The following is a 26,876-nucleotide window of genomic DNA, read 5'->3' as shown; positions in this document are numbered from 1 at the left end:
AGAGAGGGAGAGGGAGGGGGAGGGGGAGGGGGAAAGGGGAGGGAGAGGAAGGAAGGGGAGAGGGAGAGGGAGGGGGAGGGGGAGGGGGAAGGGGAGGGAGAGGAAGGAAGGGGAGGGGGAGAGGGAGGGGGAGGGGGGGAAGGGGAGGGAGAGGGAGGGAGGGAGGAAGGAAGGAAGGAAGGAAGGAAGGAAGGAAGGAAGGAAGGAAAGAAGGAAGGGAGGGAGGGAGAAAAAGGAAGGAAGAGAGAGGAAAAGAAGACATGAGAAGAGAAAAGAAAAAAGAAAAGAGAAATGGAAGGAAAAAGTTGACTGTGGGGAGGAAATGGTGGTCTGTGGGGAGGAAGTGGTGGGCTATGGGAAGGAAGTGGTGGAATGTAGGTAGGAAATGGTAGGCTATGGAGAGGAAGTGGTGGGCTGTGGGACGGTAGTGGTGGGCTGTGGAGTCTTTGTGAAAGGAAGAAAGAAGAAACTGCTTCTGAGTTAGGCAGAATTCAAACATCCTTACTTTTGATGAACACCTGGTATGATGATCCCTCCAGAAATCATGGAATGTCACTCTTGTGATTAGGATCTGATATATGTCAAGAAAGAATGATTTTCATCGATGTAATTAAGACTTTTACATAGCTGACGGCGAGTAAGTGCACAGGGCATTGCCATGGTCGAGCAAATCAGATGAACTATTTAGAGAGGACCTGGATCCAGAGATACTTTCCTCTGTTGACCTTGAAGAAGCAAGCCTTGTGCAACTTGGAAGGAGAGCCTCAGATGAGCCCTGAGTCTTGATCTCATTTAATTGTAGCCTTGTCAAATTCTGTGCTGAGGATGAGGCCAGACAAGTGCCTGGGCTACTGACCCATGAAAACTTCGATGTAATAAATCATGGGTATTCATTGGCAAATATTCATGTACATTCAAATTCTCTTTCTGGATTTATGGTAACGTATTTGTTCTAAACTGTGTAGGAAGCAAATACATTAACAATCATAATAAAAAAATTTCCCCATAGGATGTCTTCTACATCTTTTAGGCGTATATTTATGAGCAGAAAACACAATCAGTGGTCACAGAAAATTAATTTTAAATCAACATTTTCTTAATTCAAGTTTCATATGCAAACATGTAGTTCTTTTATCATCTCTGTTTTCTATTCTGAATCCTGAATCTTGTGGGTTTATATGAAGTTTATGTATAAAAGAGATATGTCATCCCAATTTGGGATGGGGAGACTAATCCTTGAATGATTGATTAACCCTGCATGGCATTCAATGACATCGATAAGGGCAGCTGGGATATCTAAAGAGACTCTCATGGTTCCTACTATTCGAGGAAACCCATTTTCTAGTGTCTTGCAAAAGGGGATTTTCATATTGCACATATTCTAGCTTGGAATCAAGACTTTACCTAATTCTGCCATATACATACTGAGAGATCCTGAGGCCCCAGCCCTGACCTCATCTCCATGGCAGAGAAGGGAATTTATATCAGGGAGCTGATGCCCATCCTCTGTGCTCCTACTCCTTCTTGGTAAGGAGCTGCCTTCCAATAGGTGCCAATCACCAGTCCTAAAGCACCAGAGTTAAAAAGAACAAGGTACAGAGAGGCAGTCTGGAATGTGTACAGCACAGTTTGATTGGTCCTTGAGGCTAGGGGAGAACTAGACTACCCCTGGGCTGGGATCACTGTTTGAAGACTTGATAATACTGACGTTCTCCTGGTTAAATTAACAGCCAAGCCCTGAACCTCACTCTGAGGAATGGTTCCCTTCCCTGTCCCAACACCCTTTCTTTTCTTTTCTTTTCTTTTCCTTTCTTTTCTTTTCTTTTTTTTTTCCATTTGATCTTTTCCAAGTTAGCACAGGCAGAATCCCCTTATGTTCTGACCACCCCTCCTCCTCTCCCACAAGCAAGGGCTTTAGGTTTCAGGAGCCAGTGAGTTTGAGGCAACCACAGAGATGAGACTCCTCCTCGGAAAGTGATGTCTGCTCATGAGGCATGTGTGTTCTCAGTCGTGCCATCTCCTCTTTGTCTCTGTCACCCTCTCCCCCCTCCTCCTTTGTCTCCATACTATCTAGTTGATTTCAGTCTCTAATCTCTGGTTTCTTCTTCCTTCCATTTCCTTGATTCTTTTTCTACTCGTCTGTACTGACAGATTCAGTGATTAGGAATATATTTATTTGCGTGTTTTATATTTTAAGTGGAAAGTGGAATGATGACATGAATATATCTTAGGACCAACAAATAGAGTCCTGAGCCATGCCAGGCACTGGCAAGCATCCAAAAGCCTCTACCTTTACCATTTGGTATTCTGAGCACTCTTGAGTGATCGGCTGGTTGATTGATCAATTGATACAGTATTGCTCCCATTTTTCACATGAGAAATTTTACAAAAGGTAAGTTGCTTGCAGTTAACAAGTGTGATCTGATCTCACGGCCCATGACAACTACTCCGGGGGCCACATTCAACCACTCTGCTGAGGTGACAAAAGGTCAATTACTGTTTTACATGTGTCCATAGCCAAGCAACCTATCCTAGCCCAAAACAGAGTGAGGTTGTCTGAAATGAGGTCAGATGAAGTGCAAGGACGGCGTACTGAAAGGTGGGTAAGATGGGATTTGAAGTCTTTATACTGAGGTGGGAAACACACGATCAGTGCAGTTGCAGCCTCTGGTCCAGAGAAGCATTTGTTACTAATCTACAGTCCCCAAGTAATCATGTCTCTAAGTACTCCCAGCTTACCAACCCTGAGCATTGTCATATGTCATTTGCATTTGTTCAGAGACACCACCAGGAGTGACAGCTATTGCCAGGGACATCAGAAGAAGAATTATTGTAGGCTCATTGAAGGATTTCCTTCTAAACCAAGATGCCCTAGCTAAGTATCAGCACTAAGGCTCCAGATATATGAGTGTAGCCACTTTTTAATCTTCCAGCCATCACATGTAACAGAGGAGTCATCCCAACTGAGCCCTGCTCAGATTTCTTACCTACACAGTGAAGAGGAATAAAGATATTTTAGAGTACCTACCTTGGGGTGGGGTGAAATGCAGCCATAGATAGGTAGTCAGTGATCCTTCAAAGACTCACTGAGTATAGTATTCTTCTCCACCTCTCCAAGGGCATCCATGACCTGGCTCCTCACCCCCTCTATAAGGTCCCAATTCTTGACCAAAAAAGAAAGAAAGAAAAAAGAAACAAAACAAAACAGAGGAAACATGAAGTGAGAGACAGAATGAAGTGAAGCTTCACTGGTGACTCATTGCATCCAAACAATGGCTTCCACCATCTATGGTAAGAGTATTCATTATAAACCAGAGACCATTTTAAAAAAAAAAAAGACTCCTTTGAATTTCTTTTTTTTTCCATTTTTATTAGGTATTTAGCTCATTTACATTTCCAATGCTATACCAAAAGTCCCTCATACCCACCCACCCCCACTCCCCTACCCACCCACTCCCCCTTTTTGGCCCTGGCGTTCATGCCCCTCAACAGAGGAATGGATACAGAAAATGTGGTACATCTACACAATGGAGTACTACTCAGCTATTAAAAAGAATGAATTTATGAAATTCCTAGCCAAATGGATGGACCTGGAGGGCATCATCCTGAGTGAGGTAACACATTCACAAAGGAACTCACACAATATGTACTCACTGATAAGTGGATATTAGCCCCAAACCTAGGATACCCAAGATAAAAGATACAATTTGCTAAACACATGAAACTCAAGAAGAATGAAGACTGAAGTGTGGACAATATGCCCCTCCTTAGAATTGGGAACAAAACATCCTTTGAATTTCTACATTCCTTATACCACCAAATATACTGTAAATTGCCTCTGGTGCCACTGAGTGCTGACAGAATCTTCAATTTCTGATAGGGAAAGGAAGGGTGGGGAGAGAGTCTACGGACAGGAAAAGGATGTTTGGAGAGGTCCTCCACCCCCAGACATTTGGAACTTGATGGGAAAGGAGACTGTTTCTGGACAATAGGGAAGGGTTCTCTAAAAATGCTATGACTGAACCTGATCAATAGTCAGGAAAGAGTTAATCCTTCATTCTCACCTTTAGTATCCAGCACCCATTAGAGGTGGCAAACCATCACAATGACCTTACAAGGTGAGTTCACTTTTCATCTCTGTTCCCTAACCCAGGCAATGGGGGAAGTGAGCACAGAGGTCCTTAGGGCTTCTTCAGAAAGCAAATCCCACCACCTACCACCGTGAAAGGAGACGCCTACTCTTTGTTTTATTGACTCTTCTAGCAAATGCCTGCTCTCCCTTCAAGTACAATAAATGATTACAGTGCAAAGGAGGCTATGGGTGGGGCCTCCCTTTCTTGATGATGTCTCTGGTATCATGACCTAGAGAGGAAGAGGCAGGTCCTTCAGAGTGTGGCCTGCAGGGACCTGGAAGCAGCAAGATAATCTGTGGGTTCCCATCAGTGTGGGAGAGGAAAGGAGGCAGGTGGAGCCCGGGGCTGCAACAGGAAGTGACACAAACAGGACAAGCAGCTGAGATAACAAGAAACCATGGAGGAAACCAGGTCAGAGGAAAGGGCCATGCAGCCCTAAGTGAGAAAGTTGTAGACGGTGATAAGATTAAGTTGGTAGGCAAAACCCTTCTCAGTGGTGAAGCAGAGTAAGGAATAAGAAGCCTTAGAGCCCCGCAAATCCTTGCAAGCCTACAAAAAGGGATACACTGAGAAATAAAGTTTCACACAGTGGCGACAGATCACAAAACGGAGCAGTGGTAGATGGGAACCCGAGGAGAGCAGTGCAGGTAGTCAGATGGAGGTTAATGAGAATCGGGGTAACAGAGCTCTGTCTCAGGTTTCCTCTACAGACTAGGCCTGCGAGATGAAGTCATGACATTCTAGACGTATCAATTTAAAATCATAATTGTGATTTATGGTCTGCCCGGTGCTTTATACTTTATAGCACATTTCATTTTATCTTTATCGTCGCTTTGGGAAATCAGAAGGGCGGGTGTCATCGACCTCATTTACTGATGAGGGAATGAGGTTCTAAAGTGATTAAGGGACTCACCAAGGACATATAGCAGCCAGGGTCACTAGAAAATAGAAAGGCTAGCCACAAACCAAGACACTCCCACCCCTAGTATCTGCACTGGGATCTATACACCCACCAATCCATTGTTCTGAAAAAATTATCACCCTTTCCATACATTGAAGTAAATGTATTCGGACAACCTGCCTTTATTGTTACCATTCCTTACGTCATCAAAACGTGTGCAGTGTTTACAAGAGCGACTATTAAATTCTCTAAACCACCATGGAAGAAAACACAGTAAAAACAGACCTGTAAGAAGAGTCTGAAAATGTCTTGTGCAAGCGAAAAATAACACTTAACACACAAAAAAATTAGTTCTTTGCTCCCTGGCCTGTTTCCTTGAAGAGGGTTAATGTATAATTGTGTGTTGTGGAAATTATTTTAATTCTAGTCCTACCTTAAAAGGCTTCCTTTATAAGACAGGTTAAGAACTGTGCCATCCCAAAATCACAGAAATTTTGAGTTTGATCTTAATTGATGTAGGGATCTTATTGGTCCCTCTATCTGGCTTCGTGGATGCGTTTCCATTAGGAACTGAGTAGTGTTTGGTGCTGGAGTCTGGGCCTCAGCACACACACACACACACACAGCTGTGGCAGCATGAAATACAAAGAAGACAGCAGAGCAAGGGCCTGCCACCGCTCTGGCTGTGCAAGAGTGGAGGAGGCTGCACAGGCAGGTTGCTGAGCCCTTTTAGAGCTCAGGAGAAAGCTGTCAACAGGAGAAGGTAAAGGTCAGTATTTATGTCCAAAATGAGGCTCTGCCTTTGGGAGCTCTTGACAGCAGGGGTGACATTTACCATGAGAAGATGACTCAAGGTCAAATACGGTAATTTCTCAAGAACAGACAATAAAGAACTAGAGGATGCCGATGAGCTGTGCATCAGAGACACCTGGGAAATGGCCACAGAGCAAGGTTGGCTTGGATCTGTTCCCTGAATATGGTACAGAAACGAGTAGGAAGGAAATCCAGGGTAAAGCCGGGGAGGCAGAATGCTGGGTGTGTGGAGGGAAGCCTGAGAAGGGCAGCCCTGCTGACAGCAGCCAGTCCTGCACTGGAGAGGCAAGTGCTTAGAAAGAGCATGCAATGTATGATTCCAGAAACCCAGGGAGGCACCGTCCCTCTCAGGGCCAGCACTTAGTAGGGACAACTAACCATTAAGTATCCAGGTTTGCCACCCATGCTCATAAATGAACCATAAGCTCCCCCCCCCCTTCTCCTCTTCTTTCCTCTCCTCTCTTTCCTTTCTGCCCACCACCCTCCCAGATGTTGAGGACATCAACATCATATCTAACATGGTTTCTGATAGCTATTTTCTAATTGGCTCTACAAAATGATGTGCTTAATTACTGCAGTTTCTCGTACATTCTTTCTGTTGATCTTTCTACCTCACTCCCCTCTCCTGTCCCCTGGTCTCCTTTTAATGGCTTCCTTTCTCCCTTTCTCCTTCTGCTTTCATGTCACATGAATTCGATTAGCATCAGTCCCACACCCAAGACCGCCTTTTCTCCTTTAAGCTACCATATGACCTAGCTACATGACCCTGAGTTATATACTCAAAGTATTCTAAGTCCTTCCCCTAAGATACATGCACAGCTATGTTTATTTGCTGCACTCTTTGCTGTGGCAAAGGAATGGAGTCAAGTTACATTGTCAGTGACCTTCCTGGCATCTGTAGGGTTTCCAGGTCTGGAAGGCAGTGCATGGAAGAGCAGCATTGGTGATGGGGGTCATGCTGATAGTAGACGGGGGCCAGCATTTGGAAGCTGATTGTGGGGTGGATCCCTGGATATGGCAGTCTCTAGATGGTCCATCCTTTTGTCACAACTCCAAACTTTGTCTTTGTAACTCCTTCCATGGATGTTTTGTTCCCAATTCTAAGAAGGGGCACAGTGTCCACACTTTGGTCTTCATTCTTCTTGAGTTCCATGAGTTTAGCAAATTGTATCTTACATCTTGGGTATCCTAAGTTTTGGGCTAATATCCACTTATCAGTGAGTACACATTGTGTGAGTTCCTTTGTGATTGTGTTACCTCACTCAGGATGATGCCCTCCAGGTACATCCATTTGCCTAGGAATTTCATAAATTCATTCTTTTTAATAGCTGAGTAGTACACCATTGTGTAAATGTACCACATTTTCTGTATCCATTCCTCTATTGAGAGGCATTGCATCAAGGGTAGATTTGCCTGAGAGTAGGAAGTAGGGACAGTCAGTGACTATCACTGCTTTAGCCCCTGTAGAATTTCCATTGTCGTAATAATTTGTTTAGCACATGCCCAGCTACTGTCCTTGTCATGACTGCATGTTCCAACCACGATGATCTGAGAAATAATCAAAAGCTATTATTAATATGAATGAAAGCGACAGCAATAAAAATAATGATTGAAGAGCCCTTCAAGTAAAAGAGGGGGTCACAGAACACAGAGTTATAAAGAACTATGATCCAAAGGTTGTCTTTTGATCATCTATCCAAGCCCCATTATATTTCAGAAGAAACTGACCTAAAAGATGCCAAGTTCCTTGCCTGGAGTCACTCAGCTCAAATTCCCACAGCTGGGACATGGACCCATACTTCCTGAGTCAGTTCAGGATCAAGGCATGTTCTGTGAATGTATGAAAATACATGGACCCAGGCATACATGGACCCAGGCAGAGGCAGGTGGATTTCTGAGTTCGAGGCCAGCCTGGTCTACAAAGTGAGTTCCAGCACAGCCAGGGCTATACAGAGAAACCTTGTCTTGAAAAACCAAACCAAACCAAACCAAAACAAAACAAAAAAACAAACAAACAAAAAAAAAACATGAACCCATACTCAGGATCCAAGCATGTTCTGTGAATGTATGAAAATATCCTAATGGGACCTTTTTGCACTATCAATACACACTAATTCTTTTTAATCCTGCTGTAAATCATACACGTGTGTTCTTTCTCAGTTCTCTAGGATAACCCTGGATTCCAGGGCAGCATCCATGATTTCTACACAGACAGCGTAGCTCAACTAGAGGTAAGGAGAAGTCTGGAGCCACCAGCTTCAGGAACCTAGAAGGATCCCACATTTCGTACCTTTGTTGGATATGTCCTTCAGCGTGCTTTCCATAGATGATTATAAGTTACCCATCTCTAGCTTTGACTACTGGCTCTTGCTCAGAGTTTATAACTGGGCTCCAGTTCTGTCTTTCATCTCCTGAGAGACAACTCCCCACCCCCCCCCAGAGTCTTGAGGACTTTAGGTTCTCAACCTTAAGAAACCCCAAACTTCAGAAGGAGCTTTCAGGACATGTATCAAGTCAGAAAATCCATTACCTGGTTCATTATGTCAAACCCAAAAGAACCCTTCTCTGCACACATGACCACTGTGATTTCTCCTGACTCCACTAGTAGCTAAAGCCACTTAGCTGTCTGGTCTCTGCTTTTTAGCAGTAAATGCCAGACCTTGCCTGCTCTGCCCATATAGTCATTATCCCTTTCTTGCTGAATACCGTTCATCTGCTATTGTCATCCCAGGAGAATACCACATATAAAAGGCTAGAAGTCCCCTAGAAAGCATATACCATTCATTCAAAGTGCAGTCATGTATTCCTTTCTAGCCTCCCTCCGTGTCTGAATTTTTTGCAGCCCAGTTTTGCCATTGGCATCCTGGAGAAGGGCTCACTATTCTGGTTAGTTTGTCCATGTTACTCTGACTATATTCATTTAAATTAAAAGGGTAGTGCTAAGGTATAGACCAAAGGAAGTGTTTCCAGAAATCCAAGCCACGGATAAACATCTCAGTGAGCCCAGAGCATAGAGGTGTTTGCCCAGGACAAATGTATTCCATTTACAGCCCACCCAACCCATGGAGGGTGTTCTGGTACTCCATCTTTTTTCCTGTATTTCCTTCCATGGATAATCACTTCCACATATTCATGGGCACACATCTGTGACTTCAACAAACTGAAGATCAAAATAAACTTTCATTTGCATGTATACTGAATATTCCCAAATATTTTTGTGTGTCATTTCCTGGTATGTATAATATTCATTTGAGCATTGTAAATGACCTACCAGTGGCTTAAAGAATAAGGGTGGATGTGCATAGATTACATGCAAATGCCACACCGTTTTATATGAAGGATTTAAACACCATTGACTTTGATATCCCAGAGGTACTTAAACCAGATTGCCAGGGATACTGAAGGACAGCTGCACATTCCAAACCTGGTCTTATCCCAAAAGCAAAAGGGTCCCATCCCATTTCCTGGAAACCACCCCAGGATGCCCCCAGTGTAAATGTATGTTGGGAAACTCAAACTGCCCTGGAACCCTCAAACTTCCTCATCCACTCAGTGCTCCCCGTTTCTCCAGTTCTTCCCCCTTATATCCAGATGCTGCCCATCTCTCCATCATCCTGCTTCTTTTTTTTTTTTTCTTACATGAACATTTTTTTTAATGCAGCCATTATTTTTATACCAAAGCAATTTGAAGTGTGAAAATGGCAGGTTTTTTTTTTTAAAGTAAATGTCTGCTCTGAGAAGTAGAATAAATGTCCATATTCTATTTGTGACTATAATTAATAAAACCCTTGCCATAGGGTTTAGGTTTTGAAGATTTTGGCTCTAAACTGGTACTATTAGCCTCAAATATTTGATATACATTCCAGTCCTCGTGTTCCCTCGTGTCTAAGTAGGAGCTCTTTCTCAGTGATGATGGGGAGCAAGGGAGGCTGATTACTGTGTAATTAACAATTAGGTTTGGAAATAGTTTTTTAAAGTAGCATTTTCAAATAGTTTGCATTAGAAATAAAACACATGTAAAGTATCCATGTATTTTATTTTTGAAAAGGATAACATAACTGCATTTAGTTTGAAGGAACATCACCTAATGGTTTATATTAAGTTTTTCATAAGTTATATCTGTAGAGCCATGGTCCTTGGGAAATTATAGAAACCTTAGAAAGAGGTGAGCATGCACCCTTGCACCATGTGTGGTCTCTCTCTCTCTTGTGTCTGCAGCATTCCAGGAAACATCATCCTGTTTCTAATGGCTTAACTGTTGGGTCACATTACAATCCATATTGTGCCCCTGGATTGATCAAATTGAAATTTCCAGGAATACAGAGCCCAGTGGCATTGAAACCACGTACTTCAAAAGACCATCCTGAAGCCAGTCCTATTCCTGATCACCTTTACTCTGTAGTCCTTTCTTCCTCTCTCACCATGATACTGACTGAATTTTCATTGTGTTAAAAAAAAAATCCCTTCAATTCTTTTTCTTCACAGTGGAGAAGGTATAGAGTGCCTAGCTTGTTTAGCACAACCATTTGGAAGAACCACACTAAGAGCTTATCTACAGGGGCTGATATTTCTCATGGAACAACCCAGTGGCTGGAAGAAAATGGGAGAAACAGCTCTTGCCCAGGGCAAGTCTTCTCTGTCAGACAACTAGGTCCTTCTTCCTGAAGATTGTTTAGAGAAGGAGCCCTCAGTAATTTTCCTTTGTCCTCCGTCGTCACAGGCTTTCTCAATAGTGGTGGCAGGAAGTGATGTCTTAACAACCAGTCTTAATTCCTCTGAATCAACAACCTGGCCTGTGACCTGCCTCCGATTTCCACATTGCCCATCGCTCTCTCACTCTGGATAAATGTCCCCACTCACCTCATCCAGCAGGCCTGTGGGCCTCAGGTTCCCACAGGGCGCAGGATTATTCCAAAGAAGAGAAAAAACAGCCAGGTCATAGTTGGGAGGGTGGGGACTGAGGCAGACCAAGAGGTTCCATTTTCTCTAGACAGAAAAGCCATATGTCAGGTTGTGAGTAGGAACACCGGTTCCAGTGGGGCTTGATAGTTAGAGAGAGAGAGAGAGAGAGAGAGAGAGAGAGAGAGAGAGAGAGAGAGAGAGCTTGTACAAAGCCTTCACCCTTGCTCTGGCCTAGACAGGCTTTCAACCTCTTATTTCCACCTTTTCTCCAGACCGTAACTTGTGGCCAGCATGTCACTCAATGCTTAATTCTTTCCCTAAGCATTAAATACATCAGATAGCAACTGAGTCTCCTGTTCTTAACAGCCAGAGGGTAGCTCCTTGGACACCTTTGCTAGTTCAGCTGACTTTTTTCCAAGGGTCTCCACTAAGTCTCCACTAAGCTCTTGAATTTGAAGTTCATAAAGGTCATAATAAAGTTCCTTAAGTGTATTATCATTTGTCTATTAAACATGTTTTGTTTTTTACTTTCCCCAGTACATCTACTAAGTACATAAATTCCCTTAACTTGACACAAGCTGGAGTTATCACAGAGAAAGGAGCCTCAGTTGAGGAAATGCCTCCGTGAGATCCAGCTGTAAGGCATTTTCTCAATTAGTGATCAAGGAAGGAGGGCCCAGCCCATTGTGGGTTGTGCCATCCCTGGGCTGTGGTCCTGGGTTCTATAAGAAAGCAAGCTGAGCAAAGGAGGGGAAGCAAGCCAGTAATCAGCACCCCTCCATGGCCTCTGCATCCACTCCTGTCTCCAGGTTCCTGTCCTGTGTGAGTTCCTGTCCTGACTTCCTTTGGTGATGAACAGTGGTGTGGATGTGAAAGCTGAATAAACCCTTTCCTCCCCAACTTGCTTCTTGGTCATGATGTTTTGTGCAGGAGTACAAGTCCTGACTAAGACACACACACACACACACACACACACACACACACACACACACACACACACGATCATTTTTAAATGATAAACTTTCACATGAGCCCGGATGACAACAGGATTCAAACTTGCAAAGTTCCCATCACTTGCACTCAGAGCTCTATGTTCATTGTGTGTGGGAAAAGTATACACAAAGAAGGAATAACTGTAGAGTGGTTGGGCAAACATGAAGCCCACAAATCATGGAGCCCCAGGAAAGGAAAATGATACAGTGGAACCCAAGCAGGGAAAGCCTAGACCATCTGAGACCGGCCAGCATCCTGGAGAGATCCTTCACTCTCATAAGAGTTGTAATTGCTTTCAAGTGTTACCCTGCTGCCAAGGTCCTGGATTGAGATCTCCCTTTGACTGGCATCCAGGGAGAGGGCCTGTGTGAGGTTACACAGCCAGGGTGCATTAATTGTTCTTGAGAAAATAGCACCCCTTCTAGCCCTCCTCTTGAAGAGACTCAACCTTCTCATCCTTCCCAGGGAAGTACAACAAATGAAGTGGTCTATGGAGGGACTGCCCAGAGCTGTGAGCCATCAGGCACGAGGAGGTGAGTTAACAGACAGGGCTGCCCGGGCAAAGTATATTTTGTTTCCACTGGAAGTAGAACATTCAGAAGCTGTGGAAGAGGCTTAAGGGGGACCTGGCTGGGTAAGGAATCAATGGACTGAGTGATATAGAGGTTGCCACAGACTCTAAAGTATGCTCGCCCTGGTCTCTACCTTACCATGGCTGCCCATGGGTCAGTGCTCATGCCCCTGGGCTGATGGATCACACTTCACAAACTCAGGCTGAAAGGGGATGGATGTGTGATTTGTTATATTTCCAAATAGAGATCATAGGGATGAATTATCAAGAAGAAACAGTGTATCACAGAAAGAGACTCAACCAGAGAACTGGATTCTGATTGGAAAGTTCCCTCTAATTAGCTCCAGGCCTGTGGGGTATTCCCACATCTTCAATAAGATAGGCCTGTCTGGATTAATTGCTCAACTCCCACTTTTGAAATCTTCCCTAAAGGTTTTTTTTTCTGCAGTGCCTATTCATTATTAACATCCTACACACACACACACACACACACACACACACACACACACACACACACACCATACCATGTACCACATACACTCACACCATACCACATACCACACATATACACACATGCTTCACAGGCCATACATAGATCATGAGCCATACATATACAGTGTTCAACATATCACATACCACATATGATGTACACACTTTCCACATATTACCTAGATGCACGTAGAATACTCACTACATACCAGTTCTCAATGAACAAATAAAAATGAGGAAATAATGGAAGTATTAGGTAAATACAAAGGATAGATAACTAATAGTGAGGTAGGGTAGGAACATGGTGAGGCAGGGCATAAGTAACTGTGCTACAAATCACTGGTACTAAAAATCCACACAGGTCAACCAGGACTGCTTAAACAATAAGAACACCCATCCTTCCATGAAGCTGAATTGGCCTCAGCGGTCTTCTACCACACTGCACAGGTCTGACCTCCCACTAGCTGGTTCTTCATTGAGTTCCAGGAAAGAACTACAACACCTACCCATCCCACCATACTTAGTCTTCCTGAGTATCTTCAGTGTAGCAGAGAGCCTAATGCCCAGGTGGCCAGCCTCTGTCTGCCCATGTCTCACAATTATGAATGGTCAGAACTCAATCTTGTCTCACTTGCTGGTTACATGGTTCAAGCTGGTGGTGCAGAAGCTGTTCCTGCCATCTTAGCCCTTGGGCTACAGCCATGTTCAAGGAGTTTACAGTCCAGATCAATTGCACTTACGGGGCTGCCAACAGAAGCACATGATTACAGAAACCGGTGTAAAAGAATTTTAAGGAGGAGGACTGGATTCTAAATTACACAGGAGGCGTTGGGTCTGGACTGTTTTCATCAGGAGCCGTGTCCTGGAGGTAACAGGCCATAAATAGTCATTTAAAGAGAAGTAGGAATGTGTTAGGGTGGGCCCAGGAATGAGTCAGGGCAAAACAGGCTCGTGAGGGAATGGGCCAGCCAGCAAGCAGGAGCTGAAGCTTTGGCTATGGGAAGGAGACAGGTAGGCAACAAGTGCATGAAGCCCAGGCACAGCACAATGGCTTTAGTGGAGCATCACTGTGCAGAGTGTTCAGGGTTGATGATGTGGAAGGACCACTTGGACAAGTTGTTACAAAATGTCTACATAAGTGTTGGTACCTTTTGTTTGTTTTGGTGGTGGTGGTGGTGGTGGTGGTGGTAATAGTATGTGTGTTGGTCAGTGTTGAGGGGTGTGTGTGTGTCTGTGTGTGTGATAGAGAGGAGGAGGGAGAAGGAAGGAGTGGTTTTCTTGTTATTTACTCCCTTAGTGGTTTAATATGCAGCTAGACTTGCCCTATGTTGTTGTAGAGCATACAATGCTGAATGCATAATGAAAGCTGAGTGAACTAAATATGTGTGATTCTTACCCCCACAGAGCCTTAGAGCCATGGAGCAGAGAAAAACACACACAAACACATAATTATACACTGTGAATCGGGCTACAAAGGAAAAGTAGAGAGTGGAACTTGTGTGTGTCACACCCAATGGCTCATCTTTCCAGTTTCTGAGAGGTCAGTGGTGATGGGTGCCACAGTTCCATAACAGGAAATCATTTAGGTGAACTGGGAGGGATACACGCTCCCATGTGTTATATGCCAACCCAAACTTTGTAAAGGGTAATCAAGATTTTATTTTTAATATAAAAATAGAAAAACTTAATGCTATCTGTGCCTAACATACAGAACTGGAGAAAGTCTTTCCCCCTAAACCAAAGACAACATTTTGACCCTGGACATCAGAGAAGATCAAGGGACTACGGCAGAAGCCTTTCAGTGAACAAGAGTATTAGGATTGGTCAGTGAGAGTCCCTATGATAGGTGAGGCAATGGCTCCTGCAGCCTGGAGAGAGAGCGAAAGGGAGGCAGAAAGAGAGGTGGGGAGTTCAAGCCATTCCTGCATTTCTTCTCATTATGTCAACAACTTCAACAACTGTGCAGCAGCCAGATAGCTTCTAATAACTGGGAATCATGACTTAGACTGCATAATTTTCTGCATTTGGAAAAGGTGGGTGAGGGGAGAAATCTGGGGAACAGAAGAGGGGCTAATGTACAGGAAACTCCACAATCTACCTTAGAAAGTGTTTCTCCCACTTAGTCTCCTGAGGGAGGGCAATAGCATCTGTGCATTGTGTGTAGAATTATACAGATGTTATCTGTTTGAATATTCCCAACCAGCTTAATATCTTGAGGTAGGAAGGAATTTCTTTAGAACTCTGAAACTCAGGGACTCCCAACACCAAAAATTGAGGACATGGTGGAGCTCAAATTTAAATCAAAATTAAGACTCCTGGGTTCCATGAAATAATACTGGGATACTTAGAGACATATATAACACACAATGTTGCCCTCTACAAAGTTCATGCTCATGAATCATGCAGTTGAGTTAATATATATATCATATATATGTATACATGTACATATATATGATGTATATATACACATTTAATCTCATATATTTTAAAAATGTTTGTAAGGGTGTGCATTCATACTATCTTTGGCTACATGCAGGTGCATGCAACCCATGGGCCACAGGCTTCACATTCCCGACTGGAAGTGGGAGATGAAGATGAGAGGAAGAAAAAGATGGAGAGAAAGAAGCAGAACAGAAGACTAGAATGAGAGGGGTTCAGGAAAGAGAGACGTGATGATCAAGCAAAGGACAGGGGAAAAGGAAGTTAGAAGAGAAAAAGGATGAGCAGAGAGGAGGAAGGTGGTGGAGGAAAGGAGAGAAACCTGACTAGGTCATGAGCAAAGTCTGCTATTTCTTCAGCCTGCAGCTGCAGTGAAATGTCCCACTCTGTCTCCAGTTTCTACCGCTTCCACAGTGCAGGGTGTTCTCAGTTTCCTGACCCTCTGTCCTGGATTCCCATGGACACCTCTTCCTTTCCCAGCCTCTCCCTAGTCCCAGAGTTTGAACAAAGCTCCCATCCGGATGCCTCTGCTTTCTCACACAATGGCTTCCTTGCCATTGAAGACAATCTGTGCTACTGACCTTTAACATCTGCTGGCTCAGTTACACCATGAGGAGACAGGAAAGACTTCCTCTTGGCATGGTGATGTTTTTCTCATAGTGGTGAGTCCAAAGGGATCCTAGATGGAATGGGGCTCAGCTACCAACAGAGAGGACAGGGGCAGTTCTGTGAATTGCCTTCCTTCAGAGGCCACCAGAATCTATAGCGTCTAGTCTAGACAATTCTTCCACACATACTAATCTAGAACAAACCCTCCCTTTTACAATATAAAAGGGCAAGATATACCTACAGGAGCTTCCCTTCCAAAACTGTTAAGTAGCTAGGCATGGTTTAGCCTTGGACATCAAGGATGCACCCCCGCCTAAGGATGCACCCCTGCCCCATGATAGGCTTTGGAGGCCATCTCCCATTTCTTGGATAACATTTAAAAAGGTAAATACATTTAAAATGGTAAATACTCAGCCCTCCTGTCAAAATAATGGAATAATCCTGGACTTAAGAGGAAACATGACATTCTGATCTGCTCGAAAGGTTAGGCCATATCAAACTATTGCCTTAAGAGTTGATAGAGTAGGGCCAGCCAATCACCTGGCCAAGCGTCTGCCCCACAGGACATACATTCATCTGAAGAAATGCTATGGAGGTGGGAGGAATGATTATCCCCTTAATGAGATAATGTTCATATCCTTTCCAGGAAACTCCCTCCACACAGCTGCCTTCAGAGTCATGCAGCATGCCCGTTTTTGTCTGGTCATTTTCTTATTTCTTTATTCATTTTAATTAATAGGCGTGCTTTCCTGGACATTCTGGGATTTCTTACCAGCTCTCTGAAGCTTTGCTGTTTGCCAATCTTCATTGTCGAACATGTCTGCTTTCTTGGACTTTGAAAGCTCCAGCATTCTCCCTTCTTCCTCTCTGCACCTCTTCTCTAGTCAGCTGCTGAGATGCACAGCTCACCTGCCCTGTTCTTTTCCTTCCAATTTCTAACAAAATCTTTGTCCTCGGGCTTCCTTCTGAGACCATTTTTAAATTCTTTAACCAATGAGTCAGAAAAGGGAGCCCTGACTTCCCTGGTAACTACAGGTTTTATACAGGCCCTCATGCTAGCTGCTACTCCCTAGACCTGCCATTGACAGCAGGTCACCCTTTTCTGCTCTCCTGTAGGGTGTGTAATGGGACCTGTCAGCCCCACTGGGAAGCATGCATGAGCATCAGCCTCATATAATTCATGGTTGGTTTTTCACCCTTCACAAACAATCTTCCCATTGTCTCCATCCACCCCATCTCCAACCTTGCTGAGTTGCTGTCCAAATCAATCATCTTAGCAATAGAAGCAGACAACATTGCCATTCCATTACCAAGATTTGCAGCAGCACATGCTGGTAGTTTTGACGAATCAAGTCTTGACTGAAATGTCCAACTCCCCCTAAAAAATGTTATTTCCAATGGCCTCCCTAAGATGACTTCTATCCATTCCCCCCACAAGGTTCTGTGTGGGATGTCAATATTCTTATTTTCATTACAGCACTTGCCCTGGCATTTGTGTGACCCAAGCTGTAGAGCTGAAGTCCTCACATCAGGCTCTCAGGACTTACTATGTGACCTGCACCAACCCGGCTCATGTATGTTCAATAAATGTGAATATAAGAAATAGGTGTAGTTTAGAGGCAAAAGCACTTGCCCACCATGCATGAGACCACAAGTTTGATCATCATCATTGTAAAGTCTTTTTCAAAACAACAAAATGAACAAAATAACAATGGGTGGAGGAGCCTGGATCACCCAAGCCCCGTTCTCCCCCCATAGCATGCTCTCTGCCTTTCACCTGGCATCAAGTGGCTTTTCCTTTTGCCTTCTCATTTTTTGAGTAGAAAAGACCAGATCTTGTCAGTCATTACCCATGTATAATTATAATTTCTTTGCTGTTACTTCTGGCTATATGCTTTTCCTAAGTTATACAGCTGTAAATTAAAGGATGACAACAGAACTATCTTGAAAATTAAACAAAACAGCTATGGTGATGTGATCTGCTATACATTAAACATTCAACTAGAATCAACTGCTTTGTATTCCCCCCCCCCTTTTTGTCCCTGTAACTTACTTCCCTGCCTTGTCCCAGTTCTTTCTTCCTATCCATAAACTAGAGGAAAAGAAGATGGGCAGAGTTACCTGAGAAGTATCAACAACAATGATACCCAAGAAGAGTCTAAGAGAGCAGCAGCAGGCATTGGGGACAGCAATAGGGATGTTTAGGATGTAGAATGGTCATCTCGAAGATTCTACCCTCCTATTCTGAACTTCACCCTTTTGTTAGTCCAGCTGTGCAGGTAAATTAGGGAGCATTTATTGAACCAGGTGTGGGTTGGAAGAAAGAACCCTTACACTGGAAATAGAAGATTTGTTCCCTTGAACTCAACCAGATTCGGGTTTTGAGGAAAATCAGCTCACCCTCATAGTATCAGCTCATCTCCAGTGCTCTTAGCTCACCCCTGGACAGACAGACACAGGAGGTCTCATGGCTAAACCAGAGCAAGCTGTTTGTGGCAGCGATCTTCAAACAAGGGCTATGTGAACAGATGCTCCAAGAAGTATTATTTGCAGCTTTTGGTTTTCTTTGTAGGACTCCAACCCTTCCCCACACAGACACCTTAGTCTTCATCTTATGTTTTGATAGACCTGAGTTGAAAGACTTATTCTCACCAGGCTAGCCATCTGGATTTCTTCCCTCATCTCTCCTGGAGCCTCACCTTCTCTAGGGAGGATTTCCTTCTCAAGCTGACAAGAGTAGAAGCTTTTCAAAAGTTTGTGGAGATGAACTGGCCTCTTTTCTGCTATGCCTGCCTGAAGCCAAGGTCACATTCTGGACCCAAACCACTTGCTAACTAATCTCCAAGGGTAAATGGAGAGTTGATGCCACTGCCAACTCCAGGCAGTTCCCAAAGCCATAGTTCTCATGCAATATCCAGAATGTCCTGCCTGAAGACTGAGTACCATGTCCCTCTGTGCAAACGTCTCACACTTCTCATTAGAATATGGAACTGTCTTAGCTGTCAGCACCCATACCATGCAACTATTGTTATGCCCTTCATCCCCACAGGAACACAGTTACAATAATGGTGTATCTGGGTTATTGTTGTTGTTTTCTTTTTCCTCGTTTTAGGAAAAAAATGGTGGGTCCATGCTGGAAAAACTAAAGAAAGGCTGGGCCATCTTGTACTTCAGTCCTGCCTGGGTAATGCTGAGGGATGAAAGAGGACATGCTAGACAGGATCATGGGAGCTCATATGGAGAGACTGAAGGCCATTTGGCGCTGTGGCTATCTTTATAAAGTGTATGTTTGTTTGGACTTTTACCCTAAGACTTGGAAGAAAAGATGAAAGATTGGAAACTTTCAGAACCTAGGCCCCTTCCTCCATCTATCCTTCCTGAGAATTATTTTACAGCCTCTTAAGTGGCAGTCTGGTTAACATATGTCCCTGCCTGTGGTGGACCAGCACATCCTACCTTGAACTCTGAGACCCTTCCTCATTTTGTTCCAGTCTAGGCTGCCATCAAGTGCCTCCAGAGCTTCCTAGTAAGGTACCCAGTGGGAAACTGAGATAGAGATTGGAGAATGGGTCCATGTATTGGTTTGCCTAGGGCAAGACTTGATGTTTTGACCTCCGGAAGGTTGGGTGATTGGTCTGACATGGTTATTGTTCAACTTGTCCTCCTGAATAAAGACCAGACCAGGGCACACTCCCAGTCCAGTCTTCTGTAGCAGAACAATCACCCTTCTTAATGCCCTTTTAATCCCATACAATTATAGTTACCAGTGGTCTACTTATGTTCAAAGACTAGCCGAAATAGCACTCTTTTCAGGAACCAGCTTGCTACCTATGATCTCTTTTATTGTCTATTTTCCACGACATTTTTTTCAAATTAATGAACATCTGGCTGTAGTTGACATTTAGTCTTTTCATCTACTATGAAGAATGGCCAGCTTCTCTCTGTGTGTGCAAAAATACCATGGCCTGTGTGCCTCTATATCCCCCATGGTGTCTAGAGAAGAGCTGGCTGCAGCTTAAATTATTATTGAAGACTTCTTCGTTATTCCAAGGTACAAATAATGCCTTGCTTTGTCATTATTCTTCTTCATCAAAACAAAACTGACGTTCTTCTCCAAATTAGCCGAATTCAGCTTAAGCCAGAGGAAAAACAGCTGTTGGGTGGGTAACCCAAGACTAAGAAAAATCCCAGGCCCCAACTGGGCGGACAGAACCTTGGATCAAGTGTTGCAGGATTAACAAGCATGACAGAGAGACACATAGTTGTGGAGAATATGTGTCACAACACACGAAGTACAGTGTAGCGGAACTCCCTACCTGACTATGAATATGCCAGGCAAGTGTCAGGCAAGTTCTCCATATTCACACACTGAGAAGTTATTTTCCTCTCTCTGAACCCCAGAATCATGTTGGTCAAATGAGAACAAGTCTTGAACATCAAGAGTCTCAAATAGTATATAGGTAGCTTTGCCAGAGACACGATTCAGGGTGGAGTAGAAATGGAGACACTGTTGAGTGTGCACTGTCTCTCACACAGCTCTATTCTCTGCTTAGTCAGGCAAATCTTCAAGCTCATTTCCTGGCAGCCTTTTCCCCTATAGTGAAGCTTACAACAGAACAATCAGAGACTAGGCGAGCTCTTTTGGGGTGGTGCCATGCATGCAGGCCCCTGTGATTTGTAACCACCCTTTTTCCCCTCAAAGCTTCTGGAGATGGGAACCCAGCAGGAAGGGATCCCTTAGAAAAGGAGAAATTGCACATGGCACTGCAGATGTCCTAGGAATGATAAGAGGGCGGCGAGGGCGCCAGGCAGAGAGAGCAGAGGCACAGGGAACGGGTGGCTATATTAGCTCTCCTTGTAGGCTGAGTTTTCAAGTGAGCTTTCCATATGTGTCTCAGTGCCTTGGTGTAGAGCACCACAGACCATTAACAAACACTGTCAAAGAAACCGTGGTGATTGAGAGACAAGTTGATCTCTCTAACCTATGTGAGCATAACCTAGCTTAGAAACTAGAGCACGCTGTGGGTTCCAGCTTAAGCAGCCATCTGTGGAGCAGCACAAATGATTGTGTCATAGAACAGAGGCAGGATCGACCCACATCCATAGCAAAACAAAGGTCCAATCTCCATCTTAGTAGCATTATATGACTTAGACAGTAGACTCAAATGACCCAGGGAACATTTTCCCACGTAAAGTGGCTGCTCCTGCTTTTACAAGTTGAAAGTGTTGTGCTCTTGTGGGGCTCCCACAGTGGAACAAGACAGCTCTCTCTGCCCTTACCACCCACAGGACAGAATGGTTAATGAGAGATGTTTTGTTGAGTCCTGTGACCCCATCAAGGCTTCCTTCAGCAACAGGAGAAAGGCAGCAAAGCCCATTCCAAGTTGAGACAATTGAGGGGGATTTTAACCTACAACCTTAAGACAGTGATAATGACTGGTGAAAAGCAACTCAAATCAGAGGAAAGAAAAGGAAGGTGGAGGTCGTTTTACAGGGGTAAAAAGGACCCTTGTTAGAGGCCTGTCACCAGAGCCTTGAAGTGAAAAGAGGGAAGTGCCCTTTCTAAGCTCAGGTTTTCCCCTCAAAGCCGTGGGTCCAAGCTTTCTCAGGACTCCTCCATCCCCGGATCTTACACTGGGTGATGACCACAGTGGAGGTGATGTGTAAAAAGATAAGATCCCTACATTTTCTTCACAGTAAATCTAAAAGCAGGGACAGCTGGCTTTAGGCTGGGATATCCTGACGTCTTTCACTGGGGATTATAGACTCTGCTGCTCTACCCATTGACCTTTCTCAGGAGGAAAGGAGGAAAGGGTGGGGGTCTTTTTGAGTGATTCTGAAATAAATTTCAAACTGTATTGGATTTTTGTTGGGAGTTCTCTTGTACAGAGATTACATTCTCCCCTGAATTGTCCAAGCTCTGGCTCACCTCTCTTCACTGAAAGAGGCCAACACCATAATAATGCAACCGCACTCCCACTATGTGCGAATGGGATTGTTTCCAAGGACAGCCTGCAAATCTAAAAGCTGGAAATAGGCTTGAAGATCCATCAGTGTCCCTGAGATTCTGAAGGTTCTGTGTGAGACACTTGCCAGACTTAGGTCTTCCAATTCCCATTTCAGAGTAGTACACCTAGTCAAATATGCTTTGAGGAATGTTCCCTTTTGTGTCTCTGCTGTCTTTTGGAGAATCTCTATCTCAGATCATATTTTCTAAGTGTGTATGCTTTTTGACCCCATTCCCAAATATGACCAAGTGAACCAGATTGTACTCCATGAACCAGAGGCAGTCCAACCATGAGTTGAGAGGGGCTTGTGACCTGAAAATAGTAGGTGGGCCAATCCTAAACTTGGCATCATAAATTGGTGTTCAGGACTACAGAGAGAAGGTAGCACAAAACCCCAGACCCAAACTGAACAGTCTTATAAGAAAGAGGCTTATATAAAATGAATTAGCCAAGAACCCTGTCAGAAAATTCAGGCTCTGAGGAAACAGCCAGAGGAGAGAGTGGCTTTTTTGTCTAGTCTACTTGATGCATTTCTGAGTCTATACCTATACCTTGAAAGTCTCTAATTGTCTGAGTTCCTCTCTGGGGCTGGTGTAGGTCCCCATCTAATGAGTTCTCACTTGCTTTCTCAGCATGCCTAGCTTCCAAGGTGTTAGCCTTTTTGTTGTTATATTAATAGGAAATCATTGCCTAAGAAACAATACTCTCACCAAACTCAGAAAGAATGCAATGAAAAAAAAAATGGTATGTGTCCACTTCTGTGACATTGACAGGGCACTTCTCATGGACTGTTCCTGGGTCTTCAGATTGCTCCTGAAACTCTTTCTGCAGCCACTGCTCTGCCAATAAATAGTAAAGTAACTTTTAGCAATTGAGCTCTGTCTCAGCTTAGCCCAGCATTTGGTGCCTCTCATATCCTGTCATGGTGATGTGGGGTAAGATGACAAAGAAGCCTTCCTCACCCTTGGGCAAGTACCTCCTGGAAGTAAGAGAGAGATAATGAATGTAGGGTCCCTTCTGACCAAAAAATAAAATAAAATAAATAAAATAAAATAAAATAAATTGATTCATCCTCATTGTACCCAGATATATATTTGTAAGACACACGTTGCCTAAGATTCTTAAGGGTTCCACAAGTATTTAACACTGGTTCCCAGTAATGGTGGACAGCTCAAAGTATTTGTGAATTCCTTTCCAGTCATCCTCTAATTCTTTTCCCCTCTTCTCTGGGACCACACTCCAGAAGAAAGCACTTGTCTCAGGCACACACAATGAGGAAAGTTACGTTTTAACCCTTGTGGCCATCACATTCTTGAATGAGAATGTATAACAGTCTCCTAGAGTCAACATAGGTCGGTATGATCTATAAATTTTTACATCTTCATTCAGCCTGAAGTTCAAACGTTCTTCTCTAGAGTTAATTAGAGTCAAGTCCTAAGAGACTTCATGAACTAAGATGCTATGACCTCAGAGCCCAGTGTGGACAATCCCATAGCATGATGTGCATTATATTTCCTGAGTCTAGTGCATACCTAAAATATGGAACACATCAAGAGAAAATGGGTAGAAAGAAACTGTTCTGGTTCTGATTTTGCCTCACCCATTCCTCCTGTACAGACTTTCATGGGAATCAGTCATTGGTTGCTATATTGGCTTCCTGAGTTTGCTGAAGTAAGTCCCCAGAAAAGAGGTGGTTTGAAAGAATAGAAGTGTATTTTATTGCAATTTTAGAATGAAAAATTTAAAAATTCAATTGTTGGCAAGACCATGCTCCCCGAGAAGACTGCAAAGGAAGATTTCGCCCACTTCCTCCTAGATGCTGGTGAGCTCTAGTGATTCTCAGCACTCTAGCTTGTGGGATCATAACTGTAGCTCCTGCCTCCATCTTCCCATGGCATTCTTCTCTGTGTACCTCTAACTCCAAGTTATTTTTCAAAGGACAGCAGCCTACTTCCAGCTCAATATGACTTCATTTTAACTTGTTTATATCTGAAAGGCATCATTTTCAAAGAAAGTTCTGAGTGGAAATAAATTTGGAAAGAAATATTTATTCTAATATGATTGGTATATAGACTGAAAAACTATATGTTATTTGGTTTTAGTGGGAAGAATAAAGGTTCGGGATGTACAAATGGAATCAGAGATCATTTAGCAACGATGGTGCTCATGATTCCGGATGAGAAGGCTTCAGAGGCCGACCATAGCCCAGGCTTGCTCAATGGAAAGTGGTCAGCAGAGACACTGATTTAAAGGAGCCATGTCCACCCAGAGATCCTTTGATCCTGTCCAACATGTCCTGGTCCTCCCCTGTAGAATGTCTATTACATCAACCACTTAAGAAGTAAGATTAACCATGCCTTTTTACAGATAGCCAAGAAGGAAATACTCCCAAATAAATGAAAAGATGGGTGGACAGGAAAAGAGACAGCTCTTAAGAACAGATCCAATATATATAAAGAACTCAAGAAGATGGAGTCCAGAAAACCAAATAACCCCATTGAAAATGGGGCACAGAGCTAAACAAAGAATTCTCAACTGAGGAATACTGAATGGCTGAGAAGCGCCTGAAAAAATGTTCAACATCCTTAATCATCAGGGAAATGCAAATCAAAACAACCCTGAGATTCCACCTCACACCAATCAGAATGGCTAGGATCAAAAATTCATGTGACAGCAGATGCTGGCGAGGATGTGGAGAAAGAGGAACACTCCACCATTGTTGGTGGGATTGCAAGCTGGTACAACCACTCTGGAAATCAGTCTGGTGGTTTCTCAGAAAATTAGACATAGTACTACCGAAGGATCCAGCAATACCTCTCCTGGGCATATATCCAGAAGATGTTCCAACTGGTAATAAGAGCACATGCTCCACTATGTTCATAGCAGCCTTATTTATAATAGCCAGAAGCTGGAAAGAACCCAGATGTCCCTCAACAGAGGAATGGACACAGAAAATGTGGTACATTTACACAATGGAGTACTACTCAGCTATTAAAAACAATGAATTTGTGAAATTCCTAGGCAAATGGATGGATCGGGAAGGTATCATCCTGAGTGACATAACCCAATCACAAAAGAACTCACATGATATGCACTCACTGATAAGTGAATATTAGCCCAGAAACTTAGAATACCCAAGATACAATTTGCAAAACACATGAAACTCAAGAAGAACGAAGAGCAAAGTGTGAACACTTCGCCCCTTCTTAGAATTGGGAACAAAACACCCACGGAAGGAGTTACAGAGACAAAGTTTGGAGCTGAGATGAAAGGATGGATCATCCAGAGACTGCTCCACCCGGGGGTCCATCCCATAATCAGCCACCAAACACAGACACTATTCCATATGCCAGCAAGATTTTGCTGAAAGGACCCTGATATAGCTGTCTCTTGTGAGACTATGCCAGTACCTGGCAAACACAGAAGTGGATGCTCACAGTCAGCTATTGGATGGAACACAGGGCCCCCAATAAAGGAGCTAGAGAAAGTAGCCAAGGAGCTGAAGGGGTCTGCAACCCTATAGGTGGAACAACAACATGAACTAACCAGTACCCCCAGAGCTCGTGTCTCTAGCTGGATATGTAGCAGAAGATGGCCTAGTCGGCCATCATTGGGAATAGAGGCCCCTTGGTCTTGCAAGCTTTATATGTCTCAGTACAGGGGAAACACCAGGGCCAAGAAGTGGGAGTGGGTGGGTAGGGGAGTGGTTGGGGGGGGGGGATAGGGAACTTTCGGGATAGCATTTGAAATGTAAATGAAGTAAATACCTAATAAAAAATTGGAGGGGGAAAAAAAAAAACAAACGTGTCTTGACTAAGTCCCAGTGAAGCCCCTAGCCAGTGTTGGAAAACCTTTCACTGAAAAGGAGATGCTGGCTGGGAGCCAACAATGACATCAAGGAACAACTCTTGGTAATATTAGGGTGGTGTTGTTCCCTCTTACCCCCAGGGTTATGAGCAAGTTCCTCTAACTCTTTAAATGAGAATTTATCCTAGCTATTTAAAAGCATGTTGTCCAGAGTTCCATGACTTGAAACTGCATATTCTTAAAGGTAGAGACGAGACCTCTCTGGGTTGTCTGGGGTTGGGGGTGTCTCCTGGTACTAGAATGGCATGTGATCCTTAGGAACCATTTAGCAATATTTACTGAATGAATGTGGAACATGGCCTGCTTATGATAGTCAGTCTTAAACCCCAAGTTGAAACCTGTGTATTCCAAAGTAAGGGAAAGGATGTAAATGATTGACTGTTTATACTCACTGATATGACCTCAGCATCTACTGTGCAGGACATGATGTGGAGAACATATTGAGGTAGAATAACATGTGCCTTATGGCCTAAGATTTAGGTTAACCTACAGTGAGGTAAGTACATCAAATAATAACAGTATGATTACTATGCATAAGAATATAATATATAATATGTATGTAATATTTATATGTAAAAAAAAATCAACTCTATGCTATAGATTGGATTCTGAATAATCCCCAAAGACCAATGTATTAAATGGTTGCAATAAGCCTGAAGGTACTGGGAGGTGATGAAACCTTTAAGAGTTGATCTTCATTTTTAATCCCATCCAACTCCACCACCATGGTGGCCTGTGCCACCATATACCAGAGCACTGAAACAAGTTACTAAGGATTAAAATTCTGAAACCACAAGCCAGAAATAAACCTTTTTTTCTCCCATGGTTAGCTCAGGTACCTGCTTCCAATGATGTGACGCTCATTCCCACATGCTATGGCTCTCCAAGGATATGTATATTCTTGTGGCATATATAAGAGATAAAAAGTTACTGTGGAGGCCAGTATGATGGCTCAATAGATAAAGGCACTTGCCACCAAGAATGATGACCTTATATGCCAAAGTTTAATTTTTGGAACCCACATAGTAGAAAGAGAGTATTGACTCCCAAAAGTTGTTTTCTGAACTCCACCTGAGCACACACAGAGACACGAACAACAGGTGGATTATAGATAGACAGACAGACAGACAGATAATGGATAATACAATATT

At 43.5% G+C, this 26,876-nt stretch overlaps 1 long non-coding RNA gene across 1 annotated transcript in view; it reads right to left on the bottom strand.

The window, feature by feature from the left end:
* Positions 1-26,876, bottom strand: part of Gm29185 — a 168,986-nt gene that overhangs the window by 104,486 nt on the left and 37,624 nt on the right. The gene's annotated exons all lie outside the window — the stretch shown is intronic.

This window comes from Mus musculus, chromosome 1, assembly GCF_000001635.26.
Source record: "Mus musculus strain C57BL/6J chromosome 1, GRCm38.p6 C57BL/6J".
Lineage (NCBI taxonomy): Eukaryota > Metazoa > Chordata > Mammalia > Rodentia > Muridae > Mus > Mus musculus.
The sequence above is the reverse complement of the archived record's forward strand: the minus strand, read 5'-3'. Positions and strand labels throughout refer to the sequence as shown.